Source organism: Mya arenaria, chromosome 5 (genome assembly GCF_026914265.1).
Source record: "Mya arenaria isolate MELC-2E11 chromosome 5, ASM2691426v1".
Classification (NCBI taxonomy): domain Eukaryota; kingdom Metazoa; phylum Mollusca; class Bivalvia; order Myida; family Myidae; genus Mya; species Mya arenaria.
This window is the reverse complement of record NC_069126.1, coordinates 54,097,022-54,109,150: the sequence shown is the minus strand read 5'-3', so window position 1 is coordinate 54,109,150 and position 12,129 is coordinate 54,097,022. Positions and strand designations below refer to the sequence as shown.

General features: G+C 32.8%; 1 protein-coding gene and 1 long non-coding RNA gene across 3 annotated transcripts in view; one reads left to right on the top strand and one right to left on the bottom strand.

The window, feature by feature from the left end:
* The window catches only part of LOC128234658 (hemicentin-2-like), a 56,609-nt gene that overhangs the window by 7,559 nt on the left and 36,921 nt on the right, over nucleotides 1-12,129 (top strand). The gene's annotated exons all lie outside the window — the stretch shown is intronic.
* LOC128234662 (uncharacterized) lies at nucleotides 6,194-10,398 on the bottom strand. Of its 2 annotated transcripts, none has more exons than XR_008260991.1 (6): nucleotides 10,325-10,398; nucleotides 9,490-9,611; nucleotides 9,085-9,233; nucleotides 8,749-8,843; nucleotides 8,398-8,529; nucleotides 6,194-8,215 (listed from the first exon to the last, which is right to left on the bottom strand). It is a non-coding gene; the product is annotated as an uncharacterized LOC128234662 (long non-coding RNA). The 2 variants fall into 2 exon arrangements; XR_008260990.1 differs by lacking the exon at nucleotides 10,325-10,398 and adding an exon at nucleotides 10,063-10,198.

The following is a 12,129-nucleotide window of genomic DNA, read 5'->3' as shown; positions in this document are numbered from 1 at the left end:
GGAGGTACGGTTTTGTCTATTACAATATGATTTTCCCGTCAAATTTCCCTAAACCTGTGAGTATGCTACCATAGTCTCTTTTTACTGATTCGCTTGTCAGCGGCGAGTTTTAGTTTATTGCATCAAATTTCCGAAAAAGATTAAAGACCGTGCATGAGTTTATAACCAAAATATGTCTTGCATTGAATTTGACCAAATGAAAATCAAATGTTTTCACTTCACCAATGTTTGATTGGCACTTATATTTTATCCATTGGGGTGATAGATTGATTGGAAAATGTTCGAATTGTAATGTTTGTCTAACGTAGTTTAAGTCCAGGTAATTTGTAGAAGAGACTTTGCGGAATAACGTTTCCTTTGGCACAGTAGTCAAGTTTGAATGGAAAGGTTGTGTCATCATCAAGTGTCATATTTTCGAACCATTTTGCTGTTAATTACCGATATAATTGTGATTTCTCCGGCAAACACATCATTTTCCTGGCTCTCGTCATTCACAGACTTTTGTCGTAGAATCATTCAGACGTGAAGTCATTCAGCCTCTTGCACGTTTTGCATTTAAATCCATATACAGGGCACGTATTAGCCTTGTGCTTCCGTCCGCGTTCTTGCAGTCAACTATATTTTTTTCTCATTTATTTTCATAGAGTACCAATAACACATTCATGGTCATCTTTAAATAATATAACCTTCTATGCATTTTTTTATCAGTATGGTTAAGCTCACACTTACATACACACGCACACACACACACACACGCGCACGCACGCTAGCACACACCCACACACACACAAAAACATACACATACACACGCACACGACAATGATGTCCCCTACACTTAGATATTCGTACAAGAAAAGCTACAATAGATATTTGATATTTGTTAAATAATTAGAAAAATACATACATTAAAAAAATAAAAATATAATCGTTATGGCTATTTGTGTCTTTTAATGATGTATGTTAGTTTCAGTATTTCCCACTTTTTGTTGTTGGCTTCGTACTTCGTTTTTCAAAGCAATTTGCTCTTTTATTTTTATTCTTTATTTAAGATACATCATATATGCAGTCAACTACTGTCCTTGTATGAAATGACGGCCTATGCTCTTTTTGCAGCTGAGGGTGACTCTGTCCAAATCATGATTTTCACCTTCACGTAATAATCGTTCTTTCAGCCGACTATCACCGATCCCAAAAATCAACCTGTCCTTGATCATTAAGACTTTCTGGTCGCCGAACTCACATCTTTTTTGCATTTGTTTTCAGTTCAGTAACGAACTCGTCTATCATTCTTGCATTCTGTTGAATTGTCCAAAAGTTATGTCTCTCAATTAAGGTATCTTTTTTTGGCTCACAATACGCTCTAGATTTTCTAGATTTTCGTTTCTTTCTTCTTCTCCATACTGAAAATTATTGAAAATTTCAATGCCTTGGCATGTTAGAAGAACTGCGACTTGGATTGTTGTGGCGTTTCCGTCTTATCGTTAGTTGGATTTTCGCTCTCATCTTCTGAAGGTTTCCGCTTAGTTTGGGTTTCTTCTGAAGTTAATCGGTGACGGTGCTTTGGAATCCATACTGATTTTTTCGGCAACATCAGTTTAAACCAACAGGGAAAAGTTATGCAAATGTATGAAATAATGTTCTGACTATAGAAATTGATAATCCTTTTATTCACCTTCCTTTTGACATCATTTCATTGCACTCTTAAAGACGAATAACACCAGACTGTTTCATGATATTCTCAGAACAACTAGCTTACAATAGGTCAAAAGGCATGGACCGTAGACGTCATATACAGTTCATCATAACATACTGAGCATTAGTTTGTATGTAACATGAAGAGTCTTATAACGTATCAAAATTTTACAGTCTTATAATATTTGCTGCGATAAAATATATCCTTGTAAAGAAAAACAAATATTGATTATTTGTGCGTTGGATGATTATTTTCACAATTAAATGTAAAGACGGAACCTATGATTATAAAAGGGTTGTCCGGTTAGCGCAGTGGTTAGCGCACTCGCTTCTCACCAAGGCGATCCGGGTTCGATTCTCGGCCTGGGCGCATGTGAGTTTGTTAAGTGGTCACCAAGCCGGACAAGTGGGTTTTCTCCGGGTACTCCGGTTTCCCAAACAACACAAGACCGAACTCTCGCGCAACAACGTGGCAACGAGAGTGATTAATATAAGTTGCAATAGCTTGTTTCACAATCGTTGTAAAATTAAATATATTTAAACTAAAGGGCTTGTGTATGAATTTGATTAAACGTATATACTGACTGAAAGCACAGATGAACACTATCCGGATGTAATTTTCAAATCCTGAATTTTTGCAACCTGATTTTCCTAGTTTTCAACCCGGAGTTGTATATATATTTTACCATGAAAATTGATTCGGTTTAACAATAATAACATATTTCCGGAAATGTTCATTAAAAGTATACTTTTCCCGTGGGTTTCCAATAAGATAATCGCCCTCCAATAGGAATTCGGCTTTTCCGGTGGGAGAATTTAGACTATATACAGTGTGGGAGAAAGAAGATACAGATATATTATCTATTTAAATATAAAATACTTATACATGGAAAATAATAAAATAAGTAAAACTGAAGAACCGATATACTAATTTAATGCATTTTGTGGCGAAGACTTCCTGTTTGTGCATTTATCCAATTTGATAATTCCCACATACAAGATGGGACTATTATAAACATTGGAGTAATCCAATTTGAAAATTTAGTGAATGGGAGAATCCGTTTGGACAAAAATGATCATTTCTTATTTGAGGGAATTCCAATTGAAAAGGTAAGATAGATTTTGATATGGGGAGTCATAGCAAATGGAACTAAGAATATTGGGTATACACATTTATTAAATTATTCTTGAACTGTGAACAATCAGTAGTATGTATTATGTTCGTCATGGTCCACTTTTGACTAATATGGACATTACTAGAAATGCGCGTAGCGAGATAGTAGGTTTTGAATGAGTCTGCTATGCACTGACTTGTTCAATTATACTTGTACCTAACCATGTAATGCTTTATAAATCGCAAACGCTCAACAGAAGTAAATTCAAAATAAATCAACTCACCAACGACGAACATATTACTTACAACTACGTTTTATTTAATGTGTTATCCCTTTTACAGTTACGTTTCTACGGTGCTAACCCTTTTACAGTAAGCTTTTTTGGACCCACTGAAAAGCAGGTTTGACTACCTTTATATTTGTCGAATAAAAAAGCATGATAAAGTTTTAATCCCATTTTTTAATAAACAAATTAGTATAATAGAAATTCCGAATTACGATGCTCAACAAAAAACAGACCCATTTAAGGTTATTCAAGACTACATGCCACAATCTTGTTTTAGTAGATAGTGGTTCTGTGAAGACTTATACGTATTTTTATATGCTATTAAAACCAGTTATTAATATGATAAGATTTTTTTGTTTGCAAAGATTTGAGGCATAATGAAAAAATGAAATATTGTTAGAAGACATATTACACAAATAAAGCGATGAAATGTTACCTGTTACAGAAATGAATTGTGATCATGAGAATGTAGTAACGTTTAATAGTTATGTTTGCGACAAAATTCAAACCGACATAATTGATTACTTATTCAGGGTAGGCATAAAAATTGTTGTGTTTGTTATCTCTCTCAATCATATTACAAAACACCAAAAGACATATGATAAAATTGTTTCCATTACATATTCTTTGAATCTCCATCGCAAAGAGAGACAATCAGTATATATACTGAGCAAAATATTGATAAATTTCATTTCAATTCTGCATTTAAGGCACCTATTGATTTTATTTATTTAGACAAATCAAAAAAGTCAGTTAAAAGAAACTTTTACGGAACAGTACAGTATAATGAGGTTGTTTTCTACACATGGCCCAAATTTCATTGCTGCAGCTTCTAAAATAAGAAAGTAGGCTCACAGGTTACAGTCCAGGTCATCCAGCCACAACATTGTTATTTGTTTACAGAATTGTGAACATGGTTTTGATTTTGACCGAAGGGGCCTAATTTGCACAATTTTGGTAGAGGACCACTATATGATGCTTATAACAAATTATTGAAGGTCTGGGCCTAGCGGTCTCAATCGAGAAGATTTTCGATAAGTCCACAGGAAAGCTTATGGCATAGCGATTTTTGACCCCAGAGGCTAAATTTGATTTTCACAAGCAATAGTGTAAGACACACAAACGAGGGACAGCGCACCATCCAATGAAATATATAACTGCTATAAAGTTTAAGGATTTGATAAAACTACATTATGACCAGCCTAAAGTAACTTGTCGCAATTTCCTTCCAACACATCATGGCTTTCCAACTATGCATAATGTTTTGTTTGTTTATTCGAGTTTATCAAGGTCTGCCCGCACCCATTGGCTGCATTATGGCTTGACCCCGCCGTGACGCAAAACCAACTATGCATAAGATTTAAAGTCTTATTTATATATAAGGTGTATTCACTAACCACATAAAAGATAAGATTGTAAATTACAATAGTCTACATATAGTTCAATGGAAAAGTCCGATTATTAAATTCATGATTTGGTAAAGATGAAATTATTCTAAAAAATAAACAGATATAATATTTCCTAACCTATAAACCTATAAAAAGAACAATTTTTACCTAAGCAGTGACTAACTTGAAGAATTAATAATATATAACATATAATCCCTTGTTGCTAAAAATAGAAACCCTAAAAAGCCCTGCTTCAAGAGTAAACCTTACAAACTAGAAAGTTAACAAGGTTTTTCCATATTTGGGCTCTGTGACCTAGTGTTTGACCCTAGATGACCCATATTCGAACTTGACCTAAAAAATATCAAAACATCCTTTCTGACAAATACAGGATATTTGGACTGAAAATGTTACCTCTAGAGTGGTAACAAGGTTTTTCCATATGTGGGCTCTGTGACCTAGTTTTTGACCCCAGATGACCCATATTTTAACTTGAGCTAGAAATCAACAAAACAACCTTTCTGACAAATTTCCAGGATATTTGGGCTGAATTTGTAACCTCTGGAGTGTTAACAAAGTTTTTCCATAATTTGGCTCTGTGATCTATTACAAATACTACAAAAAAATGAGTGCCTGATCTTAAATCTTGACGATAAAACTGGCAATGGAACACTCTGGTGCTGCATAATTCTTCACTTCATTTTGATCAATTTAAGTTTCCCCCACTAAATGATGTGAATGTGCTACCCCTAAAATACAACAATATTCAATATCAAGAAAGGTCAAGTGTAATTTGTGGTGACTATTGTTTATTTTAATTAAGAAGATACAGAAGGGTCATTCTTTCTATGACATACAAAGAGCTAGAACCCGTTTGACCCATCCAAAAATGAACACATTATAAATCATCATTTTATAGGACATGGGGATCTTTAATAATATATTACTTGATGCTGATTCTAAAGTTAAAAACATCATTGGTACCTATTTACCTCACATATGAAATCAACTGACCCTGGTTTAATGAGGTAAATCAACAACGAGGATTTAAATTGACTGACGGGAATATCAGTGTGCAAAGTTATTGTGTTGTACATATTATTGTAGATGGAGTCCAAGTGGTTGGCTGGTTGTATTGATGCGATATGGTAAGTAGATCTGTTTGACATGCAGGCCTTTTCTAAATTGAATCAAATTTACAAATATATATTAAAATTATGTTATTAATTATTATGATGTTTTTAGTAAATATGCGTGGGTTATGCCATTAAAACATGAAACAGGTACTTCTGTTATGAATACCTTTGATAGTATAGTTACTAAGTCAAACAGAAAACCAGTAAAACTCTTGGTAGATGAGGGAAAGGACTTCTATAATAGTGTTTTTAAACAATGACTTTCCAAACATAATATTCGTATTTATCACATATTTAATGAATGAAAGGCCGTTGTTATTGAATGCTTTAATTGAACATTCAAAAAGGTAATGAGGAAATATTTTACTGCACATAGCACTTAGATCATTTAGGTGCATCACAAGTAAGGTTAAGGCAATGTAAAGCAAATTTAATATTTTAATGATTGAGAAAACACATAATTACAAACAAAATAAATATTCTTATTTACCTTATACTGAATATCATACAAGCAGTTAGAGAACAAAATAATGATTCCTACTTTGAACATAACAAGGTAAACAAACCTTAACTTAAAATTAATGATCACAGTTATCTGACAATCAACCTTTACTTTACTATTTTAATATGTAAAACAGCATTGTGTATATTTTAGATGTTTAAGGTTCTGCAAATTACCCCAAAAAATGGTTTGACCCCCTCAGCAGTTTGAAATGAATATAAATTCCCTGTAGTTGATGTTGTTAGCACCATTTCATCATTGAATATAACAATGTATGCAGAAAGTATGAACATATTTAATTATTTGAAATATAAGACTTTAAACTGAATAATAAACATTCAACAACAATACATCTGTAACATTTTAAAAAAACAAGCACATAGATTATTCAACAAAACATGAGTTATTGCTATTAATATATAATATATAAATTATATATATGTGAATATATTACAAGTTTACAACATATGTGACCAGTCATGGGATTTTTGGCCCGAAACCACTTTTTGGGCGAAAATGAGATATGAGTTATTTCTGACTGTACTATTCTTTAGGATAAAAATACTGAAAAGAAAATTCAAAAATTCCTATTTTTAACGAAATTATGACAAAAACTAGAAGGGCACTTGGTTAAGACACAGCTAGAAATTCGGTAAAGTTCAAGAATTGATTGAAACATTTGTATTCACAGATGCAATAAATATTCATCACAATATACACAATTCCCACATTATAACGACAACAATATATTTTCAAAACCATTCTCAATTATTATTGAGAAAATAAATGAAAATTAATTTGTTACCATGGCAACCATTATTGAAAAAGGCGTTTTGGGGTTATATTTGCATTTAAATATACAATAAATGCCATATGAAGCATTCAATAATAATTGATTTGTTAATTGATATCCTCAAACCTTACTGTACATGGTGTATGTATTTGACATTAAAAAAAAATCAAAATAAATAAAAACTCTTTGCCAAGTACCGTAGTTTATTGGCAATTTTTCACAATAAATTGACATTAGGTTGGAACTTGCACCTAATACAAACCAATGAATATCTAGAAGTTAAAGTATGTTACCACTGTAATTTACTATAATTTATCTTATTTGAATGATATTTAAGGGTTTGTTTTTTATCCTGGTTATCATGGCAACAGGCCACAAACATGATTATAATCACACTAACTTTACCTCAAATGTGATTTTTTGTGTAGTCATTCATTGCTCATAAAACATGAAATGGTAGTAAATATACTCTTAATTAAATAAACATAACAATCCTACACAATTTACACTATTGTAAAATTAGATCAGTTAATAAATGGGCACATTTACATTTTACAAAAATGAAAACAATTTATTTAACACGCTAACTACTAAGCATGTACACGTCATTATGTAGTTTCAAGAGGTATGCAATTGGTCACATAGTACCTGACAAATTATATTTTCAATGCTTATTCATAGGTAAAAGTTAAAGCTGAAAATGTTTATAGGATTCAGGAAGGTTTTATAAAGATATTGAAGAAAACTGAAAGGTTGTTAAGGTACATTTTATCAGGCTGTGAGTAATTAATATTGACAAACAATATTATAAATGTCTTCAATTCAAGCATTTATAGGCTTCAACTGCCAGATTGGTTTAAGTTTGTATTAATAATAATCATATAGTGGTCTCCATTATGGCAGAGGGGCTCTACCAACAAAGGACAGGGTGTAGCACCCTTCTATCACTCATTTGCTAAAACCACAGTTTTTCACTCAAAATCACTGGTAGCTTCATTTCATATGAACATGTTCCTATTGAATAAATAATTGTCAATAAAAAATGATACACGTTTTCATCAGCTCAGTAACAGGCTCATTCTCAAATCTTATATTTAGTTTATAAAGATCACATATCAGTATATTAGTTTTTTCACTTATTTAAGGGATCAGAGCCTTTTTGCATTAAGTCCTTTTAGTTGGATGCGTTCAGGGTACTCTCAATGGAAAAGCCATTGTTGTGGGCTTGTCAATCTTAACTTCAATCTCACTGTCCTTGGCATGCTCTCTCATGAATTCACTCACTGGGTGGTCAGCTGAAGTTCTGCAAAATAATGTTCATATATGTACATTACTTAGTGTTTGGAATAAATTATGCTAATTTATTTGAACATCAAAACTCACATCTGAATAAAATGGACAAAAAATATCTAAAATTGTTTTTGACTTATGTTCATAGATATACATACACAGGCAGTGATACTGTCTATAATACTTTTGTTATACCTGAAGTGATGATATTTCCTCAAGTTTGGAATGGACTTCAGGGGTCACTTGGTGTACTCCAACCAGTCAAAGAATATAACCAGTTTGCCAAGGTCATCAATCCACAAAGGATGTGTGCTGCCTCCATTTGGTCTGAATAAATAAACATGTTGTTTATATCATGATATAATACCTATTGTTTTAACACAAGCTTTCTTTTATATAATAAGGTATTATAACCAACTTCAGTGTTTAAATAAAGTACCAAAAGTCAATATTTGTATAAACAAAATCCTTTAATTTGGCTTTAAATCAACATTTAAAGCACCAAAATTAAAAACAAAACAAAAAAACAACATTCTTACAACTTACCTTCCACAGACCAAATCTCACACAGCACTGAACTTTATGTCACCTGCATTCATTTAAGTAAATGCTGTTTCTCTCCCTTCAGAATACATCAGACCCTTAAACATAGAATTACATACAATTTATTGAACTGATTGCCTTCAATCCATGACATTTAGAGAAGTAAGAGAACAGATTTAAGCCCAACTATTTTTATAAGACTAATTAATATTTTGAGATTTCTGATTACTTGTATTGAAAAAATAATAAATGTTACATTGTTTTGTTATTCTAATGTTCTCATGTGTCAATATGCAGTGCATAAGTGATGTACTTCAACACTGCTTTTGTCAATCATACCCAATGACTGCATTGTTTTTATTCCACCCAACACAGTTGTCAATGTGCAGGTATGCAGAGTCTTCTCTATATGGATGATGTTGAAAATGAGGTACCACACCAATGGCCACATAACAACTAAACCCTCCATCACTGAGATATCTGTGAACCTGAAAAAAACACACTTTGAAATAGAAAAGATGTGTATATATATATATATTTATTTACACTTTAATTTTATGTTCAAGTAAGAACTTTGAATAAAGGTGATATAAAATATTTAAACAAGAGCGCCGCAGAGCAAATGTGAGCGCTTCTCTGTTTTTTCAGTGAATTTACAAAATATAAAGGTTTTCCATTTCCCCAATAATAATTTAGTCAAATGGCAAAACTGTATTAACCACTCAATTTGTAAATAAAATTTACCATGTGATTTACAGAACACTTCAAAGCAGGGCACTCTTGCTGTGCCTAATATGGGTAGAAGACCTGCTTGGCATAGTCAAAGCTGTAATGGATTGTTGTTCTATGTACAGCAGGTGCTTGACCTGAAATTCACATTTGATCATAATGTTCTAAAGATATGTATTTAGAGAAATACAAATCATTAACTGTTTATAGTTGGGGTGATGCCCCGGCAGATCAACATGTACACAAAAATGCATGCCAAAGAAATTTCCTGTTAGTCTGAATGTCATGCATACTCAAAAAGCAGCTTGCAGCTACAGTCCTTAATATTGGTCCTGGCTTTTAGAGTATTGTGCTCTAATTCTAGATAAACATTTCCCCCATCTGCATTAGTCTTTTATTTTCATAAACATCATGATCATCTTCATCATAACATAATTTTTTTTCAATGTACCTGAACCTCATGAGATGGTTTGTTATGCACATAAATCAACATTGCAAAAAAAAGTTCATCTACAACTTTAAATTCATCAACATAGCTAAAAAGACAGTTAAACTAAATTAAAAATAATTCGTAAAATCCATCAATACTTGTATTGATAGTTGGCCGCGGTAAGATGATGAAAAATTGATTATGTCCTTTTTCAGTCATCATAAGTATGCAAAAAGAGAATATCTGCTAGATTTTGATCTGTTTACATTTTCAATGTCAGACTGTCAAATTTCACTTCCGCTTTCTTTTCCTGCGATCAATTTCCATCCATTTGACCGAATTTAGGATATATTGCATTACATTAAAGATATACACATTTGTTAAATTATATGCTTAAACAATGAAAATAATTCTACTTACCAACAAATTCCTAATTTGATGAAAATTGCCTTTGGTTCAGCTTGACCTACATCCTCAAATTTGGGTTAAAAAATAGCTCATGACAACTACTACGGGAGATAACACCAAAAGTAATAAACAATACGAAAGAAAGTGGTTAAAAAACACTATTTCTATGAACATTACATTTTAAAGACTATATTTGATTGAACAATCTAGGGTGACCAATTGTTTAATGGTTGTTTTAACGATAAAAACTTCGTTACTTTCTTATTTTTTACGCTTCAACTTTGCGCACGTTTTTCTCGAAATCGAGGCTATCGGTTTCGGGCCAAAAGTCTCATGACGCGTCACATATATATATATATGTTGTAAACTTGTAATAAATTCACAATACAGCAATTTAACAGTTCACAACATAATCAGAACAAGAATGTACTATAATTATGCTTACATTAGCTCATTCATTAGCTCATTCAGTTTAAAACTATATCCTTTGCAAATACACTTCATTGTTCAGAACGTACTAGGCTTAGTTTTAATTTTAACAACGCACGGTATTCTAGACAAAGTTAATTGCCCCCACCCCTGGCAAGGGATTAGTGGCCTACTGACCAGATGACTGAAATAAACCATGATGTATTGATCTAGTGATAAGGGAATACTCTGCAAGAAAATGGACAAATCAGCCTTGCATTTGTCAACAAATAAAGAAAAAAAAGACCAGCCCTCCCCTAAGCATATCTTTGAGACCAGCTGGGGGGGGGGGGGCTTCAGCCCTTAAGCCCAGGGCTGAATCTGTGCCTGGGCTAACAAAGTTAGTTCCAGCATTATATTGAGCGCTTTCACATTACTGTATACGACTCAAAAATGAACATCCAATAACTTGTGTTTTTGTGCTAATATACAAAATTAACATATATCTATGAAAATCGGAAATATATAATGGAATCAGGGCCTGGTTTTTAGCTAAAGAAGATATGCCATCATATGGTACAAAAACATGAAAGTTAATTCTACAATACTGACAAATAACATTTCTGCAAGATGTTTAAAACAATTTCAATAATTTATAACATGATAAGAAAGATGTTTTTAAAAAAATAAAGATGTTCTACAAACACTTTCAAAAAAACAACACTAGTGTTTAAGTGAGGTTTTTCATAAAATTTAACCACTTTCACTTGTAAATCAAAATTAAAAGGTATTTATTAGAGTTTATGATGCTCTTTTGAGAACACTTTGAGATGCATATGCAATTATTGTCTCTTAGTTTAAATGTTTTTGATGACGGTACTGAAGTCATCAATCCCAGATCCAATATGCACTCTGGTATACTAGGGTACTGAAGTGATCGGCCCCATATGCCAACTCTGGTATCCTGGATAAAACGTTACTTGTGAATATGGTACTGAAGAGATCAATCCCTGATGCCACTCTGGTATCCTGGATAAAACGTTACTTGTGAATACGGTACTGAAGAGATCAATTCCTGATGCCACTCTGGTATCCTTGATTAAACGTTACTGGTGAATACAGTACTGAAGAGATCAATCCCTGATGCCACTCTGGTATCCTGGATAAAACGTTACTGGTGAATACAGTACTGAAGAGATCAATCCCAGATGCCACTCTGGTATCCTGGATAAAACGTTACTGGTGAATACAGTACTGAAGAGTTCAAACCCAGATGCCAATCTGGTATCCTGCGTTACTTGTGAATATGGTACTGAAGTGATGGATCCCGATCTGAAACAGATTAAAACCAATTGAAGTAATACACAAGGGTCAATTTGTTCACATTGACACAGATGAAGAGGCTATCA